General features: G+C 38.3%; 1 protein-coding gene and 1 pseudogene across 4 annotated transcripts in view; one reads left to right on the top strand and one right to left on the bottom strand.

Moving 5' to 3' along the window:
- Positions 1–14586, top strand: part of SFMBT1 (Scm like with four mbt domains 1) — a 182305-nt gene that overhangs the window by 12668 nt on the left and 155051 nt on the right. The gene's annotated exons all lie outside the window — the stretch shown is intronic.
- LOC122741824 lies at positions 13023–14489 on the bottom strand (annotated as a pseudogene).

Below are 14586 nucleotides of genomic sequence, written 5' to 3'. Positions count from 1 at the left end.
GTTATTTCCCTTTGCATCAGTTCATATAAGTAATCCCAGGTTTTTCTGTAACACTTCCTTTCATCATTTCTTACAATATGATAGTATTCCATTACATTCATATACCACACTTTATTCAGCCATTACTTAGTTGATGTGCGTCCCCATAATTTCTAGTTCTTTGTCACTACAAAAAGATCTGCTATAAATGTGTTGGTACTTATCAATCCTCTTTCTTTGATCTCTTTAAGAGTATAGTGTCCATGACTCAAAGGATATGCACAGTTCAGGAACTTTTTGGGGATAGTCCTCCCAACTACTGTAACATTTTACAAGTCTGTCTGGAAATCTTACTTAGGTGAAATACCATATTCCTCCAACAATGTCAGATAATTGAAGCATTACCATGCCTCCAATTTTATAATTAAAGTCAGTAGGAAAACTGGATTTACTTTAGGAATATGACTTTGTAGGCAACTTATCAGTAACATTCCTGTTTTGTGAAGTAAAGTAGAAGTTATATTCATTTGTTTTTCCTTTGTTGATTTCATCCTTTTTAATTTTTTTTTTTTTGGTGAGGCACTTGGGGTTAAGTGACTTGCCCAGGGTCACACAGCTAGTAAGTGTCAAATGTCTGAGGCCGGATTTGAACTCAGGTACTCCTGACTCCAGGGCCGATGCTCTAACCATTGCGCCACCTAGTTGCCCCCTTGATTTCATCCTTGACAATATTTTATTTTAGTCTGGTGTTTGCACAGATCAAATTACTTTGGAATGTTAAAAACTTTACCGTGATCTTTGACCAAAGTATTAACATTTGAATTGATAATATACCTTGAAAATCTACTGTTGATTTCACTTCTATTAGGTGTTAAGATGATTATGCTTCAAAGGAGGTATTTGCATTTCATATTTTCCAAATTCTGAATTTGATGTTAGAATTTTTGTTTTTTGGTGGTGGGCTGTTTTTTATACTACTCCTTTCATGGTTCCTTCACTCTTTAAAGATCTTAGTCCTATCCTGGCCCAGAATATCACTTAATTTCATCTTTTTTATGTACTTTTTATGTACTATCTTTTATTATAGTTATACATTGTATCCTTATCTTCCTCAGCTCCTTCCCCCCGCCCCCCCAATGAGCTCCATGAGGGTAAGGGACAGTGACATATTTAATCTTTGTGTTTTCCCCTTTCCAAATTCTAGTAGAATGCTTTGTAACTTAGTAATTATTTTTATATTTCAAAAGCCCATGACTTCATCATGTGGATACCCTTTCTGTTGATGCAGATTGCACACTTGTGTGTATTCTCCATGAGTTATGGTGAGGAATCCAAAATTACTAGGCTGGTTCCCAGGGGATGCACATACAGTCTCTTGCTGGGCTTGGGATCAAACCTTCCCAGTTTGATACAGTCTCCTAGAGCTTCTTCTCCACTGGATTATATATTTTTAGGACCTAGCTTCTGTACATGGAAGTGGGGGAAAATTGGGTTGTTTGAATGGTTGTGGCACAGTAAGGAAAGCAATAATATAAACATGCCATAGTGGAAAGAGCCTTAGATTTTGAGTAAGATTCCCATTCTAGTCCAGGCTCTGCTGTTTACTACTTGTGTGACTATACAACTCATTTTCTCTTTCTAGGTCTTACTTTCTTCATCTGTACATTTAAAGAGTTGAACTAGATGATCTTTAAGTTCTGGTTCCTTCTGTTTTTTTTTTTTAATTTAATTCATCCAATGTTTACTGAACAGTTACCCTGTGCAAGGCACTGGGTTGGATACAAAACCAAAATAAGTCCATTTTACTAGGGGATACAGAAGTACACCTGCAGCTAGGTGGTGCCATGGATAGAACCCAGACCTGGAGTCAGGAAGGTGAGTCTTTGTGAGAGCAGTCTGGCTTCAGTCACTTACTAGTTGTGTGAGCTTCTATGAAAGTCACTTAGCCCTGTCTGCCTCTGCTCTTCATCTATAACATCGAGTTGAAGAAGGAAATGGCAAACCACTCCACTATCTTTGCTGAGAAAAGCCCAAATAGTGTCTCCAAGAGTCAGACAGGACTGAAGAACAACAAAACCCCAAGTATCCAGATAAATAAATACAAGAAAATTTGAAGCTGGAGAAACAATTGGGTGGCATCAGAAAGAGCAATGAGTAGTAATTAGTATTAAGCTGAGCCTAAAGGGAATTTAAGGACTGTTCCAACAACTAGTAGGACATTTTTTCTGGAATGTGAAGTGTATAAAGGGGGAATAATGTGAAATGTTTGTATATGGGAGTCAGCTTGTGGAGGGCTTTAAAAGCCAGGATAAGGCGTTTTCCCTGGAGGCAATAGGGAACCACTGGAGGTTTTTGCCCAGAAAGGTGACTTGGTCGGTTGTGTGCTTTAGGAGGATTATTTTGGGAACTTTGTGGAGAATGAATTGGAGAGGGGAGAGATTGGAAGCAGGGAGACCAATTAGGAGGCTAATGCAAGGGTCCAGGCAAGAAGGGATGAGGGCCTGAACTAGGGTTGTTGGTAGTGTGAGTGTAGAGAAAAGGAGGATGCATGCAAGAAATGCTGTAGAGGTTGTTGTGTTCAGTCATGTCTGACTATGACCTCATCTGGGGTTTTCTTGGCAGTGGTACTGGAGTGGTTTGCCATTTCCTTCTCCAGCTCATTTTACAAATGAGGAACTAAGGCAAATGAGGCTAAGTGACTTGCCCAGGGTCTCACAACTAGTAAGTGTCTGAGGCCAGATTTGAACTCAGGAAGCTGAGTCTGCCTGATTTCCAGCCCAATGCTCTATCCACTGGCCATCTATCTACCTGTAGAGGTAGAATCAACAAAACTTGGTAACTGATAGAATATGAGAGGTGAGGAAGAGGGAGAAAGCTCAAGAATGACTGTAGATTATGAGCAGGGTGATTGGTGGAAAATAAGAGAGTTTAGAGGAGTGTACTGAATTTATTGGGGAAGGTAAGGAGAAAATCTGTTCCATGTATAGGGGCCTCTTTGTTATGGGATAAAAATAGCACTTACCTCTCAGGGTTGCTGTGATGATCAAATCAGATAATATTTGTAAAGCACTTGGCACAGTTCCTGGCACATGGTAGGGGTTGTATAAATGCTAGCTATTATTATGAATATTATTATATGTTAGCTATCTTCATCATCATCATGGTTTGGAGGGAAGACCTGAATTCAAATCTTGACTACAGATATTTACTGGCTCTGTAACATTCGGCAAGCCATTTAACTTCAGTCTAACTCGGTTTCTTCAACTATAAAATAGGAATAATAATAGCACTTAGATCAAATGAGATAATAAGTGTAAATTGCTCAGCAAATGCCTGGCACATAATAGGCACTTAATAAATGCCTATTTTCTCCCCCACCTCTTCCTTATGGTCTATTGCTAGGACCATACTCAGGGCCCTTACATTTTTTTCATCTCATTTCTATGGGTACAGTAAATCTCTATTTGGTTAGACCCCAGAATGTTTTTTGAAGTATGTCACCTAAAGAATTGTATTTTGTCCCTCTAGATGTGATTGCCCCAGGGGCCACACTGTTGTTAATGTTAGTGAGTTATTATTTTGATTATTGTCACCAAAAATAGCAGTCTTGAGCCTTTTATGATATCTTGTCACCAAACCAAGTTGTTCCCATACAGTTTTTTACAAAGAACCTTTTTTTTTCACTGTCTCCTTTTTAGCTAGCATTTCTCTTGTCCTATCTTAATATGAATAGAAGTATCTCTCACTTAGTAAAATAGGTGGATAATAAAGTAACCAAACATAGTATCGTTAATTATTAAATGTACATGTGATACTGGACACATTGTCTATTTCTCACGTCCTATGCTTCATCACATTGTTGGGGTGATTCTGAGTTCTGAAAGGTTATGTCAGCTTAGTTTAGCTCTGGCAAATCCTATCAAGCTGAAAAATCTTGGAGCAGTGACATGGTAACAGACCATATATTTTTCGTCTGAGGATCAGCCTATTCAAACACAGAGAGGGTTATCACCAGAAGGTTGACTGCCAAGAGATAACATATTTTGGAAGTAGTAACTCATGGAGATCATCTACTTAATGGGATTCCATTGACTGTAGTGAAGATATTACTTCATGATGATGATACCACAGATTTTTTTAGGGCTTCCCTCACATATGGGTGCCCAGAAAGCTTCTCCAGGTTTGGGACATTCTATGGGTTGACAACCACTCAGAATCATAGTTCAGGGACTCTCACTACCATGCCATCTTCCATCTTGCCTAGTGCTTCTGTAATGGAGTCTTTTTGGTCCAGTATAGTCTCTTGTTTTGTTTAAATATTCCATAGATAAGGAGCTAGTTAAGGGTGATTTTTGCTCTTATTTCCTTGACTGTTCTCCTTGCTTTAAATCCATTCACCACCTGTACCAACTGTATAATCAGGAAATCGTCCTTTCTGCTCTCTATTGACAGGTAGACTTAGGTCTGAGTCTTTCACTAACTTACTTGAACAAGGTTGATGCTATTCTTTATCATATCCGTTGCTCCTTTGAGTACCAATTTCTACAGTACATGTGTAATATAAAGTCAGAAGGCTTCTCACACCCATGTTAAAAGATAATATTGAGAGGTAGCTTGGAATAATGGCTAGGACTCTGAACTTGAAGACAGAGAAATTTAAGTTTGAATCCTGCCCGTGGCAGTTATTAGCTGTGTAATCCTGGGCAAGTCATTTAACCCTTTTTAGCCTGTTTCTTAATCTGTAAAATAATAATGTCTGCCTCCGGACCCCCTGGTTATTTTGAGTATCAAATAAGATCATACATATAAAATATTTGCAAATCTTAAGGTACTGTATAAATGTCAGTTATTATTTCATTCTCATATTTTTCCATATGGAAATGGTCCTGGGACAAGTAGCTCTCCTGCCATTTTATTCCTTGAGGCTTTGCTTTTAGGTGTTTTGGAGTTACTCTCTTTTGTGGCTTGAGTGTCCCTATCACCATAATAGTTTTTTATGGTGGGATTCTTTTTGTTGTTGTTGTTGTTTTTCCACTTTTGAAGTCTACTTTATGACTTTGGATTTGATGTCTGAACCAGACTCTGTGCACTTTTGGAGAGAATGTCTAGGTTGGTACTACTGCTGTTGTGTTTTTCCAAGATCTGAGACAGCTCAAGCTAGGGACCTACCAGCTTTCAGTGTTTCCAAAGATCTAGGGCAAGTCTTATGGCTTCCCCCTGGTCTGAGCTCTTCCAAGTTCCTGATGTGGGTTTGGGTTTGAACAACAGGTTTGTGGGCTTTGGAGTTTCAGTAGACTGCTGGTGGACCTGGCTACTTTTAGCCAGCTCTTCAGGTTTGGAGTCACAGAACTACTAGGCTTCCCTTTGGTCTAGTATTCATACTCTGATACCTCTGTAGGTTGCAGACTTGACTAGAAGTTGGATCTCTGACTCTGCTCAGCTAGAGTCATACAGCTACTGTTTGCTTCTGAAACTATTCTTTGCCAGCAAAAAGCCTAGGGTTTGGGACCACTCCTTACTCTGGAAAGTCACCTCTGGGTACAGATCCCTTCCTCATTTGGTCCTGGATCTGTGACCTAGAGTTGGATAGTAGTTGACAGAGTTGCTATTTGGCACTTATTCCTGCACCTTGCATGAGGTTGCAGTGCCCTGGTGTGGGTCTGGGATTTCATCTTGCCCCTGGTGCAGAATCTTGGTTTTCTTTCAATCTATGAGCCCTGGAATGCTCTGTGGGAGCCACTCCTGGCCATATTCTGTCCTCATTGTCCACAGACCTCTCTATCTCCCTATACCAACATGGATTGAAAAAATGATTCCCTGTGACATTTTCTTGGATTTACTGATCAGGACTTAGTCTGGTGCATTTTCTAGATGTTTGAAAGAATTTTGTAGAGGGGAGCTTGTGGTACTTTTTCCTGCTTTCCACCATCTTGGCCTTACTTCTTCCTCTTATCATTTTATATTTAATATTTTACAGGCAACTGGATAAAGTGGTGGATTAAAACAATCTGCTTTTTATATTGAATAAAAGTATTAGACTATAAGTTTATCCTCTGTAGACTCATTCAAACCATCCTTGGTACAACTCCAATAGCAGACAGGACTTCAGAGACAATATGTTCTTGTGATTTTGTTTTCCTTTGCAAAGTCTCTAAACTAATATGGGGATTTGCAATCTGTAAGTGCATGAAAGATGGTGAACTTAATGTATAATTCTAGCCACCAGATCAGGTGTTGCTAGGTAGTCAGAAAGTACTAAATTTTTACAGCCTATAGTAATGTGTTGCACAGTTTCTATCATTTTCCTTGCATAATATACATTGACTTATACTAAGTTTGAACTCCTTACAGACAACCCTTATGTAATTTCTAGTGTCAGTGACCTGGTACTAAATTCTATTATAAACCTCTAGTTTCTCTTTTTTTTGGGGGGGGGGTTTGGTGAGGCAATTGGGGTTAAGTGACTTGCCTAGGGCCACACAGCTAGTAAGTGTTAAGTGTCTGAGGTCATATTTGAACTCAGGTCCTCCTGAATCCAGGGTCGATGCTCTATCCATTTCGCCACCTAGCTGCCCCTAGTTTCTCTTTAAAAGCTATTGAAACTGTACATGAGATTTAATTGGCTCAGGGAACTAAAGCTCAGGTGGGCATAACTTCTCACTCATCCAAGTGTATAAAAAGACCTATGGACTTCAGGCCTTTCAGACATTATGGAAAAACTGCCTAAGTCACCACACCTTTCCCTGCTTACTATTGAACAGAGATAGGTTTCCTTTTGGAGGTGGATATGCTATTTCCTTATTAAGTATCTTTTCTATGCTATGGCAGAGAAAATCTTTATTGAATGGTTGAATGAGCTACATGCATCTCATTTTGTTACAATATTAGATCTAAACTATAGCTGGCCTTTTTTGTAACACCCTGTTTTCACCCAAAAAAAAAATCTATAAAACTCAGCCATTTGATGCTTCTTTGTTGAAATGTTAGCCAAATTTATGTGAATGTTGCCCATGAACGGTCTTTTGACTCCATTCTTAGTTCTTATTTCATAGACTTTATCAAGAGCACTTTTGCTTACACCAAAAATGTTTCTGTAGGTATTTGACCTGTTGATAATATGCTCCAAGAGTGTTTATTAATCCTCTTCTTCCTTTTTTGTTGAATAAGTATTAATTTTTTTATGGCTGCCTTGAGCTGATGGGCCATTTGTTTTGCTAATATTGTATTGATTTTTGTTAGAATCCTTTCCAATTATGTTATGGTTTATTTTTCATTCTTGAAAGCATACATTAAAACTGGTATTGCATAGCTGTTAATTGCTTTAAACATATTCTTTGCTCTCAGCTTTGATTTCAGCATATCAGTAAGTCTCTAGTGTATTCAGTTATACAGCTTTCTCTTTGATATCTTTATGCTTGTGATGTGTCTTGCCTGGAGGATACCAAGGTATTTGTAGGTATTGCTTTTATCTGTCTATACATATCTTTATGTATAGTGTGACCTCCAGATTTAAGTTCAAAGCCTTCAGTTGCTTTCTTTTTCTGGCATACAGTAACAATTTTACACTGGTTTATTTTGTATATACCTTGTTTATACAGTTGTTTATTTGCATGTTGTCTTTTTCCTTATCCTCTAAACTCCTTGAGAACAGTGTTTCTATTTGTTTGGTTTTTTGCCTTTTTTGGTAGCCCCATTGCTTAGCATAGTGCCTGGCACAAAATAAGTTTTTAATAAATATTTGTTGACTTACTGAGTCCAAAGGATATCAGGCTGATGTCATTGGAGAAAGATTCCATATGTTGAATAAGCTATTTAATGTATTTTTGGTGGTATCATAAAGCTTGATGTCACACGTGTATATCAAGTGATAAGATATTTTATTTTGTCTTCCTCTTTAATTTAGAAGCCATATGTACTTCTGTTTAGGAGTGATGATGATGATGGATTTTTTTTTAAAGTGAGGCAATTGGGGTTAAGTGACTTGCCCAGGGTCACACAGCTAGTAAGTGTTAAGTGTCTGAGGCCAAATTTGAACTCAGGTACTCCTGACTCTAGGGCCGGTGTTCTATCCACTGTGCCATCTAGCTGCCCTGATGATGGATTTTTAAAAAGGCAAAAACATAATGTATTTAAATTGTCTTGAAAAATGCCACGTTTCATGTGAATTGTTCTTGCTATTACTGTGTTCGTGGTATGTTTTAAATAGAAAACAATTTTTCAAGGGCAAAAAAACCCCACTAACTTCCTCACTGTGCTTCGGTCTGTTTTACATTTTTGTAATATGTGACCAAGCCATGAGTGCAGAACTAAATCAAAGGCTTTTCAATAATTAACAAAGCCTGTATAATTCTTATGGTGCTTTAGAGCAGCTTGTCCAGTAATTATTGAATCTATAATAAGTTGCTCTTTATAACTCTGGGACTTTTTGGCATATCCCAGCCAATATGTTGTTTTCTTGTGTTTGTAGCATTTTTGTTAGTGATGTAAGCTGTCAGTGAAATGTATAGAATACATATTAACATATACTTGAAGGCCTGTATTATAGGATCATTGTTCTCATTTTTGGTAATAGATATGTGATGCTTTTTGTTAGGATCAGCCTTGTATTTGAGAACGAGTTGGTAAAATGTTTTGCTAGCAATTCTTCATGCACTGCTCTGAAGCATTTGAGTCAATAATCATGGATCTTATCTGGTTTTTACTTTCTCTTCAATTACACTGACACTACCCTGGTACAGGCTCTTATCAACTCATACCTGGACTGTTGCAGTAGCCTTCTGGTTGGTTTCCCTGCCTCAAGTCTCTCCCTACTCCAGTCCATCTTCCACTTAACTAGCAAGTTGATCTTCTTTAAGTACAGGTCTGACCATGCCACTCCCCTCAATTAAACTTTAGTGATTTCCTATCACCTCCAGGATCAGATATAAAATTCTCTGGCATTTAACAACCTGGATTTTTCGTATCTTTACAGCCATCTTACAATTTACTCCCCTCCATGTAATTTACAGTACTGGTTTTCTTTGCTGTTCCATGTACATGTCACTTCTTCTAGTGCCTTTTTACTGGCTGTCTCCTATGTTTGAAATGCTGTTGTTTTTTTTTTTACCCTTGCTTCTGTTTTTTTTTTTTTTTTTTGTACTTCCTTAAGATTCAGATCAAATCCCATCTTTTGCAAGCGTCCTTTACTGGTTCTGTCCCACTACTGGTTCTCTCTGAGATTATTTCCCACGTACACTGTATATCTTGTATTTTCATAGTTGCTTGCATGTTGTCTCCTCCATTAGAATGTGGGTTCTTTGAGGGTAAGGGAATGAATGTGTTTTTGTCTTTCTTTGTATTCTCAGGACTTACCGTAGTTCCTGGCACATAGTAGATGCTTGATAAATGCTTGTTCCTTTACTCCTTTTATGACTTCTCTCCTCACTCTCTGGACTGCTCCTCTGTGTCTCAGTCACCTCACTCTGGAAGACGCCACTACCCCTTGCAGCCTTCTCATGCTACTCTTGTGGCCTTCTCTTCTGTTTGGTGAGTTACTCTCAGAATCTCCATTTTTGAGGAAGTGCCCAAGTAAGCTATGCTTACTCCTTCATTCGGTTCTTGGCTTTGCTCCTGACCCTTTGGACTGTTCCTTTATGTGATTAACTTCTCTTTAACCCTCTTAGCACTTCCTTTTTATGTATTGTCTTCCTTATTAGAATATAAGCTCTTTGAGGATTAGGGTTGTCTTTCTTTCTGCTCATATTTTTATTCCCAGCTTTTAGCATAGACCAGCATCTTAAGTACTTAATAAATGTTAATGTAATTGTTCTGTCATTCATCATATTACTAGTGTACGAGTTTTATGTTTTTTGTTTGGTCCAATTACCTTTTTTTTTAGGTATTAGACTTATTGCAACCATATAGACCAGAAATTTTACACAGCCTCATTCTCTTCATATCAGAATCCTTTGACACCATCTCCCACCTTTTTTCCTTTCCTTAACTTCTTGCCAAGATCAGACCTTCTCCATCTATACTGGATTTCATCCCCTTCTGATTTCTCCAGAAGATTGCATTCTTAATCATCCTTATTTTCTCTCTAATTTTTAGCCTCTCTCTGTCAAATAGTTCTCTGTCCTGAATTCAGACATGCCTGTGTTTTCTCCATTCTTAAAATACTTTAACTAGCTCTTGCCATCTTATATCTTTCCTTCCTTTCTCATATTTTCTGGAAAAAAAAATTGATACAGTATAAACTGTTTTGGTTCTGCTTACTTGACTGCATCAATTCATATCAGATTTCTCTGAAACTGTCTCCATCATTTCTTATAGTACAATAATATTCCATTATATTAATATATCATACTATATTTATTCGTTCCCCAGTTAATAGATGATAGTTGATAGATGTTCCCTTAGTTTCTAATCCTTTGGTACTATTGAGAGAGCTGCTATAATTATGTTGGTATATATGAGTCTTTTTCCCCTTTCTTTACTCTCTTTGGAGTGAAGTACTAGCAGAGAGTATTGGATATTTAAAATTTTTTTTATATGTCTTTTTTTTTTTTTTAGTGAGGCAATCGGGGTTAAGCGACTTGCCCAGGGTCACGCAACTAGTAAGTATTAAGTGTCTGAAGCCAGATTTGAACTCAGGTACTCCTGAATCCAGGGCCGGTGCTCTATCCACTGCGCCATCTAGCTGCTCCTCATATGTCTTAAATAGCTCTTTCAGTTTTCTTCTGCCAAGGTGGTGTTTGATGCCTTGTCCTTATGTGTATTCTTTGGTAACTACCTATTTGTTTATGGTTCTTACTTTAGCAATGGCTGCCACATATACTGCTGTGTGTGGATCCTGAATAGTTTTATACTTTTTGTGATATACTATTAGAGAATATGTTTGGTCATGATGGTTATGGTATGTATTAGGTTTTTTGAATGATTCTATTTTGGTATAATTGGCCCATACCATCAAACTGAAAAAAAAAATCAGGGCTTTTTGGAATTCCAGTCTGAGTATGCCTATCTCCTTTTTCACAATCATTTGAGATACTGGGACTGTTTCTATTATCTAGTTATTACGCATACCTTCTGTAGTTTTCATTAAATAACCACAGGAGTCTTCAATTTTTTCCTTTTCAGATTACAAAGAAATTGTTCTGAACTTGACAAACACCAAGAAACATGAATATTTCCTTATATAAAAAAAGCACAGAAAAAGAGATTGTATATGAAACCATGTATCTTTATTCACACCTTTGTTTTTTTAAAAAAGCGTATGACAAATGTAACACATTAGTTTTAAAGCTATCCTGATTGAATATCACCTGAAGTTGTGCATTTAAAAAAGATTCTCCATTAATGCTCTTTACCTTTTTGTTTTGGCATTACTTTTACAAATCCTTCCTCTCTGTTCTTATTATCTTCCCTTCAAAAAAATAAGTAAAAAGTTGTTTTTACTTCTAGGGTTGTAGTCATTGTACAGGGTGGGCCAAAAGTCACAAAGGGGTTTCAGTATTTAATAACTCCTTTGTTTTTTGTTTTTAATTTGCAATACTGTAGTATCATATATAGCATATTTAGGAAATGAATTAACGTGTGAAAAATCAAGTCTTGTAAATGGTAAAAAATAAGGAAAAAATAATTTTCAAAAAGTTATTAAAGCATTGCTACTTCTTGCCTATCCTCTATAAATTGTTCTCACCTTTACCTTGCATCAGTTTATACAAGTCTTCCCAAGTTTCTGTGAATTCATTCCTTTTATCATTTAGAATAGAAATATTGATTTTGAGCTGAAAAGGATCTTAGAGGTTATTGGAATGTAAGGAATTAATTGCCACTAATGCATTAAGCTTCTGTTCATACCTTGCCTCAACTATTGTGATTCCTTTGTTTAGTCAAAAAATTACAAACTACTAAAGCTTGACCCCCTCCTGCCAAACCGAGCCTAATCACACAAAAAAAAATGATTAAAAAGTCTATGTATGTTTCTGTTATACTTATTTCAAAAAACACTTTCCTAAATCCTTATGTTCTATTTTTAAGTATCAATAATGCACCTCAGTTTACCCCAGGATCTTCTTTTCTTGACAAATTCCAGCTCTTTCCATCCCTTTAATGCACTCAACTACTATTCCCTATGCTTTCTTTGGTGTCTCTATAAACACACAGAAATGAGGTGGCCCAAAAAAGAACCCCCACACACTAGCCCCATGATGAGGTCATACACATCACAACCAGCTTACCAGATAGTGCTAAACTGGAGTTCTGGTTGCAACAACTCAACTATCTGGAAACCTGTAATCATGTAAACCATAGCAAATCTACCTGATGTCATCTATTTTTTTTTTTTTGGCAGGGCAATGAGGGTTAAGTGACTTGCCTAGAGTCACACAGCTAGTAAGTATCAAGTGTCTGAGGCCAGATTTAAACTCAGGTCCTCCTGAATCCAGGGCTGGTGCTTTATACACTGTGCCACCTAGCTGCCCCCGCCATCTACTTTAATAAGACTTTGGAGTCTCTTTGACTAGAGCCCTCTAAATGAAAACACTAACTCTCTGGTGAGATGATACCTTTTTATGTTCTCACTTGAGACAATAATGAAGATCCTATAGTTAACCCTTGGAAATAAGAATATTCTCCTAATACAGTGACCTGTGATGTTATCTTTTCAGATTTAAAAAGGACTCTGGGGCGGGGCAGCTAGGCGGTGCAGTGGATAAAGCACTGGTCCTGGATTCAGGAGGACCTGATTTCAAATCCGGCCTCAGACACTTGACACTTACTAGCTGTGTGACCCTGGGCAAGTCACTTAACCCTCATTGCCCTCCCCCCCAAATATATATAACTCTGAATTGAAAAAAACTATTGGGCTGCATTTCAGATCTTAGTGGTTTCATCAGTTTTCATTTAGGAAATTTTCACAAGAGGTAGAAAGATACAAAAGTGCAAAATTTGTCCGAAAGCTAATCTGCTGCTTTTCAGAGTGGTTCTCTCAAAAGTTTTCTAAGACCAGTCATATTCATGTTGTCCTTAGAGTACGGTCATACAGAATTCTGTGCTTTGCTTTAGAGAAGACAACCCTCTTCTTCTGTCTTCTTGACCGGTTGCACTGGCAGCACCAGGTGGGAGATGCAACTCCACAGGCCACTCAGTTTGTCTGAATCCATATGATTGAAGGAGCTGGGGGTGTCCGAATTAGTAAACCTAGCCCAAAGCAGATCTCTCACTTTTTCCTCAGTTTCTCTTGGACCCATATTTGTATCTAGCTTTTCCTCTTCTAGAAGAACTGTCAGCACCAGGGCAACATCCTTGAAGGCTGCATACTCATGGTCACAGTACTTGTAAAAGATCAAAGTAGAGCCTGCAGGAAGGGACTCACAGCGATGGACCACACCTGCTTTTCGTCCATTGTCAAACCCAGTGCTTAGCTCAATGTCCACCAACAGCTTGACGGTGTCACTGTCCTCAGAGTTCCGCTGAGCGCCATTGATCCTAATGGCAGAGACATTTTGGGAGAATGTGTAGACATCAGCAATGTGGTGGCTCAGGCACTTCAAGGTTTCTCTCCCCTCCTGAGCAGCTGTAAAGATGATTGATGGTGGCTGGTTCTGTGGGGCTAGAAGCATTTAGGTGTCTCTGGAGGAACTTGTGTCCCTGTTGCCAGAGGTAAGAGCTCTAGCCTGGAAATTTGTCCTTCAGTTGGCTGAACTGATCAAAGAAGGCTTCCAAAGCAGGGTTTTTTTTTTGGCACATGCTGAGCCTGAGATGAGATGTTGCCACACTTGGAAATGATGGCTACCACAGTGAATACAATCAAAAGACTGTATAAATGTGGAATAAACAGCTAATTTGCTCCAAAAATTATTTTCAGGGTTTTTCCCCACATCCTGGGTTTTCTTTCTGCTTGCTTCTGGTATGTGTGCTTCCACTGGCTCTTGTTCTTGTGCTCTAAGTCGTTTCCTCACCACACTCTCTTTCTCTAGCGTTTCTTTGGCAGGAGCTGAGCTCTAGCATTTCTTTAGTAGGAACTGAGTTCTGGGTTTCCATAGCATCTGGAACCTTTTGATCAGTATTAAGATCTTATGAAGTACTGGATTTCTCATTATCTTCTCTGAGAACTGCAGAGCTATTCTCCTGGGGAAGAGTTGGACTTTCTTTTTCATTTAAAGAACTGTTAGTGTTTTGATTCAAGGGTCTTTCCCACAAGCCTTCTGAATTGTGAGAATACCCTTGTTTACCACTGGGATCATCCTGGCTTTCATTCTGCTCTGGTTCTATCTCTGGAGAGCTCCCTTTATCTGTTTCACCAACACTTAGAGATTTATTTTCTGCATCCAGGCTTTGAGACCCTATTGTTTCTACATCCTTGGGGACATCCTTAAGTCCAGAAACAGAACATCCACTGGATTTCTTCAGTGGCACTTAATACTGTTATATCCTCCTTAGCCTGAAGAGTCATTGCTGGGCCCTTTCCCAGATTCTCTTTCATTTGACATTTCCTCTTGAGGATTTCCATATCGATTGTTGGTCATTTTTGTGCCTTCTATCTTCTGGATGTGATGTAGTTGGTTTCACCCCTGGTTTTCCTTATGATGATATCTTGCTTTCTTCTATTTTGTTCAGATACAG

Source organism: Dromiciops gliroides, chromosome 1, assembly GCF_019393635.1.
Source record: "Dromiciops gliroides isolate mDroGli1 chromosome 1, mDroGli1.pri, whole genome shotgun sequence".
Taxonomy (NCBI): Eukaryota; Metazoa; Chordata; class Mammalia; order Microbiotheria; family Microbiotheriidae; genus Dromiciops; species Dromiciops gliroides.
Note: the sequence above shows the minus strand (reverse complement) of the source record. Positions and strands in the feature narration are given on the sequence as shown.